General features: G+C 35.0%; 1 protein-coding gene across 1 annotated transcript in view; it reads left to right on the plus strand.

Annotated features, from left to right (window-relative positions):
- Window positions 1-12,023, plus strand: part of LOC138716496 (uncharacterized) — a 299,515-nt gene that overhangs the window by 254,365 nt on the left and 33,127 nt on the right. The window lies entirely within an intron of this gene.

Raw genomic sequence — 12,023 nt, forward strand, 5'->3', positions numbered from 1 at the left:
TTGTTTACTAGCCGTGATTTGGACGTTACCTAGTGATGCAGAATAAAACAAATGAAAGAGTTTGAATTGGTAAACATAATACGTGCCACATAAAACCAAAAGAAACATAAATATCAGGTATTATTGGGTAAACTGGAAATATGCTTAACTTTTTTTGACCAGTGTATATTGTACTAAATTAAGAAACTCCTGCACCCAGTAACTTGCACTTAACATGCAGTTTCGTGTACACTTGTAGATCTGTAACTTGTATTTTCGTGAAACAGACTCCTGGTTACATGCCTAATTTTATTATGTTTTGTATAGTTTCGTAATGGTGGCCGTTGGCGTTAGTTTCAAGTAGACAGTGTACCCTAATGACAGACAGTTGAAGCCGTTTTATATTCAGAGATTTAAGGACCCCATTAGGAAGAGGGCGTTTCTGTACACTTGACTTTTTCTCCTGTGAGAAAGTTCGCATTGCTGAATGTCACTTCGTGCTGACCTCAGCTCATCTCAGAAACTTCCGTCCTCTTCTTTTCGTTTGGCATGAAAGGACCAGGAAGATTATGCAAAGAAATTCACTGCTTGTTTTCTGGGTGAAATGCATATTTACACAACTGAACACATATGAGCCAACCGGCATGTCGGCCGAGTAATACATTCGTCTTCGAATCACTTTCTCCTAACTGCGTGAATGAATGAATTATTTAATGTGAGACAATGAGAAACAAAATATTTTTATGCTCGATCATGCCGAAATGTAGTAATTATACACCTGGTAGCAGCCCTTTAATGGACCTCATTAAAGTACACCTATTCATTAAAGTTCAGGTGTTCCACCAATCAGAAAATACCATTGTAGCAACATGAAAGCGCAAGTCTAGATTATTCTCGGATATGCAATCGAAAGACAACTAGTTCTGTTACTATAATAATTTAGCGTTAATTGTAAATAATATTCAAATAAATTCAATTTGTCATCTCGTTTTTCAATGTCTAATTCAATTTCAAGGTTATATCAATATTAATGTTTATTTTACTCTCTAGATTATATCAAGGTCAATGTCGACATTTGTTCCTCGGAAAAAAATCAATACTTTCGCGTCTGCGCACATCTCACAATTTACGACGTATTCCACAAGGTCAGTTCCGCTCCTCAGTCAGATAAGAATAACATGAACACATAGGAATAATTTCAAGTTATAAATATGGTCGAGCATAAAAAGTCGTATGAAACTTGACTATAATGGTAATTAAGACGCTCGTATGAAAATTATGAAACTCGCTTGCGCTCGTTTCATAAACATGCTCGCGTCTTAATTACTACCATTATAGGCTCGTTGCATAATGTACTATTATTTATTTAACTAGCTAGCTAGTGAGTACAAATTACATTTATAAAACAAAAATGTTTCTAGCCACTACCGTATAAGCCAGGCTCGTGTACGGTGTGGTCTTAGTCAATAATATAATATAAAATTTACAAGGACAGTTTACTAAATACAGTAAGTAACTTGATTCAAACCAATAAATACAACACAAGAGCAAGAATAAAGAAGAAAGAGAAAAATAGAGAAAAATACACATTTAATATAAATTGACAATCCGACAGAAGCCAGTGATATTCAATAAAAACATGAATATAGTCGACAGAAATAAAAGGTAATAAAATACATTTGTTAATATTATATATCATGGATAATTTTACAAATTTCTGTTTTAAAAGCTTCAATTTTAAAATATTTGAAATTTGGAAAATGGTTTGTAATTTTATTATAAAGTCTTGGGCCGAAACTAGCACCACGTTTAAGAGCTGCACTTGTATGACATTTAGACTCAATTAATGGGAAAGTAGACTTTTGTCTTCGAGTACGATATTCATGTCGATTAGATTTATGTTTTATTTGATATCTATGGTAGTAATTTAGTAAATTTTATTTATAAATTTCTTCAATAGGCAATACATTAAAATCTGTATAAATTAAATTTGTTGGGTAATCCATATTTTTGGTCAGACAAATTTTTATTAATCTTCTGTGTAATAAAATTAATGGATTAAGTACAGATGATGCTACTCCACCCCAATTTATTATACCATATTGTATTGGTGATTGTACCAAAGCTAAAAATATTATTCTCAATGCCTCCTTAATGATAAAATTTCGAAATACTATGAATTTATAAATTGTCTTTCTTATACTTGTACACATGGAATCAATTTGTTTATCCCAACGTAAATGCTGATCTATAATAATTCCTAAATATTTAACTTGCGTGGAAGGTGTTAGATGTGGGCAATTACAATAATTATTTGTTAATTCATTACATGTAATATTATGTGTTACTACTTACTTACTTACTTACTTACAAATGGCTTTTAAGGAACCCGAAGGTTCATTGCCGCCCTCACATAAGCCCGCCAGCGGTCCCTATCCTGTGCAAGATTAATCCAGTCTCTATCATCATACCCCACCTCCCTCAAATCCATTTTAATATTATCCTCCCATCTACGTCTCGGCCTCCCTAAAGGTCTTTTTCCCTCCGGTCTCCCAACTAACACTCTATATGCATTTCTGGATTCGCCCATACGTGCTACATGCCCTGCCCATCTCAAACGTCTGGATTTCAAGTTCCTAATTATGTCAGGTGAAGAATACAATGCGTGCAGTTCTGTGTTGTGTAACTTTCTCCATTCTCCTGTAACTTCATCCCGCTTAGCCCCAAATATTTTCCTAAGCACCTTATTCTCAAACACCCTTAACCTATGTTCCTCTCTCAGAGTGAGAGTCCAAGTTTCACAGCCATATAGAACAACCGGTAATATAACTGTTTTATAAATTCTAACTTTCAGATTTTTGGACAGCAGACTGTATGATAAGAGCTTCTCAACCGAATAATAACAGGCATTTCCCATATTTATTCTGCGTTTAATTTCCTCCCGAGTGTCATTATGTGTTACTAAGTGATAATTATTTATAAGTGGAGGTAAACCTTTCGTTGTTAAATAAAATGGAATATAGGTAGTTTTTTTTAGTATTTAAGTACAGGAGATTAGAAGAAATTTTTCACTACTTTAATTCCATTGCTAGCTTTTAAGTAAGTGTTACACCAATTCTCCCCATTAAATGTTAATACAGTATCTTCTGCAAATTAAAATATATTAATAATTGATTAAATGACTATCTTACTCATGTTAATTGTGTAAGCATGTTCGGCTTACAGCTGTTTCGGTGCTTCATCACACCATCCTCAGAGCCTACTAGATCTCGGCGTCATCTCGAACTTCGCTGCCTGTTGTGTGGGTGCGTTCGATTGTTGAAAAGTGTTGAAATGGGGTGTCAAATAGTGTGTGTGTTCTGAAATTGATCTGTGTGTTGAGAATTTGATCAGGGTGTGCTTTAGTGTGTCTGTATATTTCATATTGTTCTAGTGTGTTGAGATTTTGGTTTTTGGGTTGTATGTATAGGATTTCCATGTCTGTATTTATGTTATTGTATGTATGGTTAGCATTAGTTATGTGTTCGGCATATGTAGATGTATTGTGTCCTCTGGTTATTGCTTTAATGTGTTCTTTGTATCGAGTTTAGAATGATCTGCCTGTCTGTCCAATGTAGAAACTGTCGTAACTATTGCCTGTGAGTTTGTATACGCCTGTGTGGTTGTATTTATTTGTTTTTGTTGTTTGTGTGTTGAGAAATCCTACACATACAACCCAAAAACCAAAAACTCAACACACTAGAACAATATGAAATATACAGACACACCAAAACACACCCTTATCAAATTCTCAACACACAGATCAACTTCAGAACACACACACTATTTGACACCACATTTAAACACACTTTTCAAAAATCGAACGCACCCACACAACAGGCAGCGAAGTTCTAGATGACGCCGAGATCTAGTAGGCTCTGAGGATGGTGTCAAGTAGCACCGAAACAGCTGTAAGCCGCACGTGCTCACACAATTAACACGAGTAAGATCGCCATTTAGTCAATTATTTGTATTCAAGTGTTAAAAGTAGTGTACGAAAGATTCAACATGGAAAATATGTTACCACCACATTTGTTTAGATCAATTTTCAACAAATTATTAATATAATATATTATAAATAAGATTGGTCCTAATACTGTACCTTGTGGAATTCCAATATCGATCAATTTATAATTGCTATTATAATTGTCAATTATGACTTTTTGATATCTATTTTCTAAATATGAACGAAAAAGTTTGAGTACAACTCCTCTAATACCAATGTTTTCTAATTTTGAAAGAAGGATGTCATGATTGAGGTATGTATTAACGTTTGAAATGGCGTTTTTATGACTAAAATTTTCTTTGTAATAATGTTAGCTGCAAAATCCTAGTACAGAGCATTGTACGCATAAACAGCAATAACTCAGTGAAAGAAATTTCAAAATTGAGTAATTTTTAGAAAGTATATGGCATTTTGAAGAAATAGAATAATTTTTAATTAAATAATTTTTTAAGGAATCAAAAAGTGAAATTGAAGTTTCTGATATATGGTTATGTTAGTCTACTTTCATATGTTGTCTGATAAATATCTTAAAAAGCTTGGTTAAAAAATGTAGATTTTCCTCCAAAACTTTAATACATACCTTAACTGTGTCAAACGCTTTTTTCAAATCAAGAAATATTCCTAAACATTTATTTCCCATGTCTAATATAATATAAAAGTCATATCATGTTTATGAACTACTCCAGGTTCCAGCCATCTTGTAGCGGTGTTCACAAGGACTTCTTCCTCTGTTGATATTATCTATTTGGTTCGTCAGCTTCTATCTGAACTCCTCGTAGCTGTACAGTAGTATTTCCCCTGCATTCCTTCGTGAAGCCATCCTTCTCGCTTTAAATGTGTCTCATTTAGAATCACTCTCGGCCTGTTTGCGTTGTAAATTACAGCCGCAGTTTGTGCCGCATCAGTAATCACAGCGGCAATGTAATTGGGCAGAATCAGTTAATTTACACGTCTTGAAGACAGCTGTAATTCCCCAGGTGCCGCTCTTCCCAGATTCGCCCAAAAACTGATCAGATTAGACACTGTCTATTGCTTTGCACTGGGTTTTCCCCATATAAAACACTAGAATCACCATTGGCGCTGCAATCGCGTTTTAAATTGATGCCCGGGCGCTGTGTTAATGACGTAGAATAGCCTATGTCTTTTCTCGCATCCTTTCCGGGATCTCAGACTAAACTAACAAGAAAAAATTTTAATGGGGGCAAATAAAAAAGTTATTTTTTTTTTCTTCCACTATGTTAATAATGTCACAACAAGTGCTTATACAAATTTTGGCCACTCGACCGCAATTATGAGGCCGTCCAGAAAGTAATTTTCCTTGAGGCCGTTTACAGAAATAAAACACAATTTCATGGAAAGATTTATTGGAATAGATACAGCAATTGTTACGCTGTTTTCAACATATGAAATGAAATAGCCTATTAGTGTCCCTTAGAAGGGCTAAGGCCTCCTGCAAGAGGGAAAGCTCTGGCTCCGTTTTGCTCACGTGTCGAGCTAGCAGTGGCGTATACTGGTTAAAGGGTTTGGGCTACCGCTGACCCTATTATTACACAAAATATATCTAACAATTACTTTAATTTTAATTACTATGGTAAAACTAATAATACAAAATTATTACATTATGTTATATTATAAACTTTTTCTTTTGTAATTTCCTTGGGCTACCGCCGGTAGCCCCGGTAGCCCGCAAAATACGCCCCTGCGAGCTAGTCCACGTGGGTGGAGTTGTGTACTACACATCGACAATTATGACTAAATATTAACACTTTGTCACTGAATTATAACTAAGATATTCAACACTTTTGTCACTTAGGATTGTACTCATTGCTCTTAGTCTGTTCTGCACGTTAGTTATCACATTAGAATATTTAGGCTTTGTCATTCAGGTGATTTCAGTTCCTACTCATTGGTCTACGTTTAATTCGCACTAAATTAACATAAAGGGTGCGTCAGAAAGAACGGATGGATTTCAAACTATCGATACGCAACGAGGAGAGAGATATAGTGAGGGGGACCACGACTGTTGGGTCAGCCATAGAATGCAGTTTCAGTTGAGAACATGGTGTTGGTCTGGTGTACAACGTGCTTTCATCGTAGAGACATTTTTGAAAAATGAAGAGTCTGTGATCGCCACTCAGGACTCATTTCGACATCGGATGTCACGCTAGGATTCCAACTCGGAATACAATTTTGCGGTGGGTGGCTTCATTTCGTATCACAGGTTCAACATTAAAGAAGAAATCACCTGGACGAAATTCTATTGCACTGAGATTGTCCGAGGCTACGATAAGATCTCGCGCCCTGCGACTTCTTTCTTTGGGACCATTTGAAGGCGTAAGTAACCACATACACTGGACGAACTGAAGACGGCGATTCGTGAAGAAATCGTGGCAATTGCACCAGCTATGACTGTGAAAGTGATGGCGAACATCAGAAAACGCCTCGATGCCTGTATTGAAAGCCAAGGACATCATATGGATAATGTTGTTTTCCATAAATAAACTGCATGTATTGGTGAATATGTTGATAACAATAAATTTTTGATTTGATGAATCTTTACAATTTTCTTGCCATGTGAAATCCATCCGTTCTTTCTGACGCACCCTGTATTAGGACATGTATCACTTTGTCCTTGGGATGCGTTGTCTCTACTCAACTAGCTGTCGTCCTAGCTCCTTCCATCCCCTCCTACATTGTGCTACTCTGCTCCAGTGTGCTCCGATCTGCTGCCTGAAGGAGTCAGCCCATCTGACTCTCGGCCTTCCCGGTCTTCTCTTTCCTTGGTAGGGGTCCCAAGTAGTTGTTATTTGCGCCCATCTATTCCCCTGCAGCCTTATCACATGTCCTCCCCATCTCCATTTTATCCTTGCCGCTACAATTCTGCAACCTGGTTTGAGATATCTCTAATAGTTTTCAAGTTATTTAAAGATAACTGTCATGACACAAACATTAGTTACTGCATCTTCAGATATTTTGTACAGTACTAAGGAGGCTTTGGAAAAGGTATTTTTATGCAATTCTGACAATTAACTTTTCCTGCTTTACTGTTTGGTTAACCTGTGACAGTTTCAATGCATTGTTGTGATTATTTGAATCTTTCCTATAACAAATTTCTTGATTTTCGTGATGGCATTAACGAAAGAGGAAAGAATTGATATCATTCTTCATTCTGATGGCCTAAGCTACAGAAATGTTGCAGCAGACTGGACGAACAGTTCCCTGGACATTGGATTGGTCGGCGTGGACCAGTAGAATGGCCGGCCAGGTCTCCAGATTTAACACCCCATGATTTTTTTCTTTTGAAATTACATGAAGAGCTTGGTATATGAAGAGAAAATTGAGAATGTGAAACATTTAAAGAACCGTATCATTGAAGCCTGTGATAAAGTCACCCCGGTAATGCTACAAAATGTTCTGAGTGGAAAAATCCGTCTACATATGTGCATCGTCGAAAATGGACAACATATTGAGCACATTTTGTAGAATTTTGTTTTTGTGTTATTATGGCAGTTATCATTTAATGAATTGGAAACGATTAGAAATATCTCAAAACAGATTACACCATTGTTAATGCATTCAAACTGTCACAGGTCAACCAAACAGTAAAGCAGGAAATGTCAATTACCAGAATTGCATAAAAATACCTTTTCCAAAGCCGCCTTAGTACTGTACCATGTTACAAAATATCTGTAGATGCAGTAACTAATGTTTGTGTCATTATAACAGTTATCTTTAAATAACTAGAGAAAATTAGTTATATCTCAAAACAGATTGTACGATTGTTTTTATCAGAACATTTCACATGATTCTGAATACCTACATGACCCTCTTTTCATTTAAAATTTCAAAGTTGCATCCAAAATGGCGGCTTTTGAGATAGCTGAGGGCTAGAATCGAATGTGTCACTGGTAGAGCATTTGGTCTTACAAATGCTGGTAACACCTATAGTGATCGAAAATCAAGCATATGGAAGATATTTATATGGTTCCAGACTTTTGATTCATCCATACTTTACACATATGAGGCGTTCAGAGCTGAAGTGGATCAAGTCCATGAGACATAGTTTAGAGATAATAGGACTTAAAGTTAACTTACTCTAGCGGATTATCTAATTTTACTATCAATAATTTTATTGCTCTCAAATACTAGATTTATAAAATATAAACAATTGTGGTGTTAATTGATGCAACGCTTTGGTAACTTGATCCAATATTTATTTATTTATTTATTTATTTATTATTTATTTATTTGTTTATTTATTTATTCTGGTGTAGTTAAGGCCATCAGGCCTTCTCTTCCACAACACCAGGAATACAAATACAATAATAGAAATAAACAGAGGAAAAAAATACACTACATACAAAGTAAAGCTACACAAGAAATAAAGAGAGAGAGAAAAAAACACTATAAACAAAGTAAAGCCACACAAAAATATAGACAGGTTGCAGTCACACAAACTTTAAATGAGTGATTAAGCATCATAATTAATTGTATCCTAACTAATTAACTAACATAAACAAGAAACTTGCAATTTTAATCTAGATTAAAAAAGAAAAAGAAAAAAAACACAAATAAATAGTTCTAGCAATACCTAAAAAACATTAACGAAGACAAATTTTCCAATTTAATTTTGAATTGTGATAAAGTCCGGCAGTCCCTGACGTCATTAGGTAACGAATTCCAGAGGCGAGGTATTTCTACAGTGTAGGAAGATGAGTATAAAGACGTTCTATGATGAGGGATAGAAAGAAGTGCTTGATGTCGGTTTCGAAGAGTTGTAAGAAATTGAAAGCGCGATAACAGATAATTCGGAGTAGAAGTATGCATGATTCTAAACAGAAGAGACAGTGAATGTATTGTTCTTCGTTCCTTCAGACGCACCCATGAAAGTAGCTGGAGGGAAGGTGTTATATGGTCAAATTTACGAGTATTGCAGATGAATCGTATGCACACATTATGAACACGTTGTAGTCTCTCAGCTGAAAGTGAACTTACATTAGTTAGTAAGGAATCGCAATAATCAAAATGGGGCATTACAAGCGTCTGAATAAGGTTCTTTTTTAGACTAAGTGGTAGAAATTCTTTCATATGGAACTATGGCTCAGAAAATCGTGAACAAATAATCTGAGCCAAAAGTGACTGGTGTCACCTACCGGCGAATGCTTGGAATTAATACTTGATCCATTACTGCTAGAAAAAGATCCAACTTCAGATAATCAGAAAATGAATTAAACTCAGTTTATGAAAAATTGTGACTTGATCCATTTTAGCTCTTATGATATAAGATGTATGTGCAGAGAAGTATAGTGTAATATACCTGCATTTGTGTCCTAACTGTAACCTGTAAAATTTTTTCAGAGTTTTTCCTCATGTTGGTGAATTTTTTTAAGTGTAGAATTACATTCAACTTTAAGGGGAGAGGATAGTATTTTTTGGTGAAAAATGACCAAATTTTCAAAAAAAAAACTGTAAAATACTCTCTGATATGTGTGGAATGCATAGCATAACATTTTGTGGGTATTTGTACCCTTATCGGATGTTGAGTCGCCATTTTTAAACTTCCTGCGTTATGGATTTTTAAATCACTCGCCCACTTTTATTGTTGTTTCCGGTAAATTAAATTTTCAAACAAATTTTTTTTCTTTAAAATACCTTTTGATATGTGTGGAATGTATTTCATAGCATTTTGTGGGTATTTGTGTCCTTATCGGATGTTGAGACGTCATTTTTAAACTTCCTGCGCTATGGATTTTTAAATCACTCGCCCGCTTTTATCGGTTTCCAGTAACTTCATTTTTTCGCTACATTGCCAGACAAAAATGGATATAATTTCTAAACTATTAAAGATACATGCATGAAATTTAGAATACACATTCTTTAGACTATTAGGAAACTTTTCTCTGTAACAGAATTTTGTTATTTGATTTCATTTTAAAAATACTTCCGTTTGTTTGCAAGAAAGGAAATCAGAAAATTGTTATTAAATTTTAATTGTTTATTTTTACAAACGTAGGGACGAATATCAAAATTCTGTTACAGACAGTTTGTAGAACATGCTTTTGCAAATACATTGCAGAAAACTATTTGAATGAATCTTTAAAAACGGTTTAGATATATCGGTTTTAGTACAATCCTGCATTGGGTATATTTTTTTTCAAATTTGAGCCCCCAAATAATTTTTTTTTTTTTCAAAATATTTTTATTTGGTTGAGTTTCCACAGCTATAAGCTCTTTACATATATAAAATTAATATTTTACACCAAATAGGAAAAAAGTTTAAAAAAATACCATCCTCTCCCCTTAAAAACAAAACAAGAAATGCTTCAGGACTCAGGAAGGTATAATGAGAAAGTGACAGTCACTTTTTATGCTGTGGGCTATACCTTCCACAGAGGGTTTGTACGTTATGTCTCTTACAAGTCGTATTGGCAGAGAGATGGGAAGTAGCAGTGAAATGATGTTTTGTCTGCGTCCACACCTTACTGAGCTGTCTAGTGAAATCAGCCGCTTGATGAACTTTCTTTTGTGAAGCAAATTACCTGCAGTTACAGTCGCGTTTTTAACTTTCGTTCCCTGTCTCGCGTCGGTTTTTGTAAAGTAGGTAACAGCTTTGTTTTATTGGATGCGTAACCCCGGGGTACGCCAGACTCATTCACTCGTAACCGACATGCGGCATTGACCTTAAAGAATTCCGCACCGTCTGCAGTTCTTATCTGCTCACGGGATAACAGACTTCTAGAAAGTAATAAACCAAGGTAACTGGAATCATGGAAAAGAGGTCACGACGCGGCTGCATTGAATTAGTCTGACAGTCGATGATGGTAGCATTTTCGGTGCTCTGCCCCCTCATCTAGTCAGCTGGGTTTCACTTTTAATCCTCACGGATCGAACATGAGGATCCAATTTCACGCGTGATAGACGTGGAATACATCCGTAATTTTTAACACAGCGATGGAACGAGATTTATAAGCTTTGGACGAGAGTATCTTCCTGAAATCAAAATTGGTGGCTTTCTACGGCAAGGGAAATATGAGATGGAAAATTATAATGCAAAACGGTCTCAAGGAGCGAGTTATATTATCAACAATTTCTTGTATCTAGTGTAGGGGAGAAGTGGGTACAGTGAGACAGGGGGAACAGTGAGACATTTTTTATTAGATGGTAAATTTTGATGTTGAGATGTTGATAACAGTGGAGTTGTATGTTGCATGAGTAAAGTAACAGTATTTTCGTACTCGATTTGATTCTAGTTATAAAGGTGAGTGATGAAAAAATAATTCGTAATTTTTCACTCTAGAAGTAAAATTTTGGCTTGTGTTTAATGAAGGTTATATTGGATATACAAATGAGATATAAATATGAATGTTTTGTTACCTAATACTATGGTATTTGAGATTGTGTTTGGCAAAGTTTCGTCTTTCTTGTTTCAATTTTGAAGTGATGGGGTCATTTGTAAATTAACTATGCGTAAAGGGAACAGTGGACATGCCATTGAAGGGTACACTGAGACGTCTCACTGTCCCCATGTACCAATGATTTACAAAAACAAACTGTAATTATATTACATTTACCAGTAACTAATATTAAAAATGGACATACTAGTAACCAATTTAGGAACTGTAGCTTAAAATAATGGATACATTACATTTTAATGGTTTCATAAATAAAACATTATTCACAAAATTTAAGAAATGTCAGAAAATAATAAAGAATTACATTAAATTCTTATAATTATAAGCTTTGTTGTCACCAAAAATTAATTTCATTTTTTCGCAAAAGTTTGAAATGCCATGGAAAATTCACTTTTCCAAATGTTCCAGATGTTTCAATGGATTCGAACTCAGACATCAAAATGATTCTAAATAAGCCTACAGAACATGTCAAGATAAAGAGACAGCAAGTTTTTTTTTCTTTTGAAATAAATGTAAAACATTTCAATGTCCGTTAATAGACACTGTGGTGTCTCACTGTACCCTCCTGAATGGGAACAGTGAGACAT

The sequence above is a fragment of the Periplaneta americana genome, chromosome 16 (genome assembly GCF_040183065.1).
Source record: "Periplaneta americana isolate PAMFEO1 chromosome 16, P.americana_PAMFEO1_priV1, whole genome shotgun sequence".
NCBI lineage: Eukaryota > Metazoa > Arthropoda > Insecta > Blattodea > Blattidae > Periplaneta > Periplaneta americana.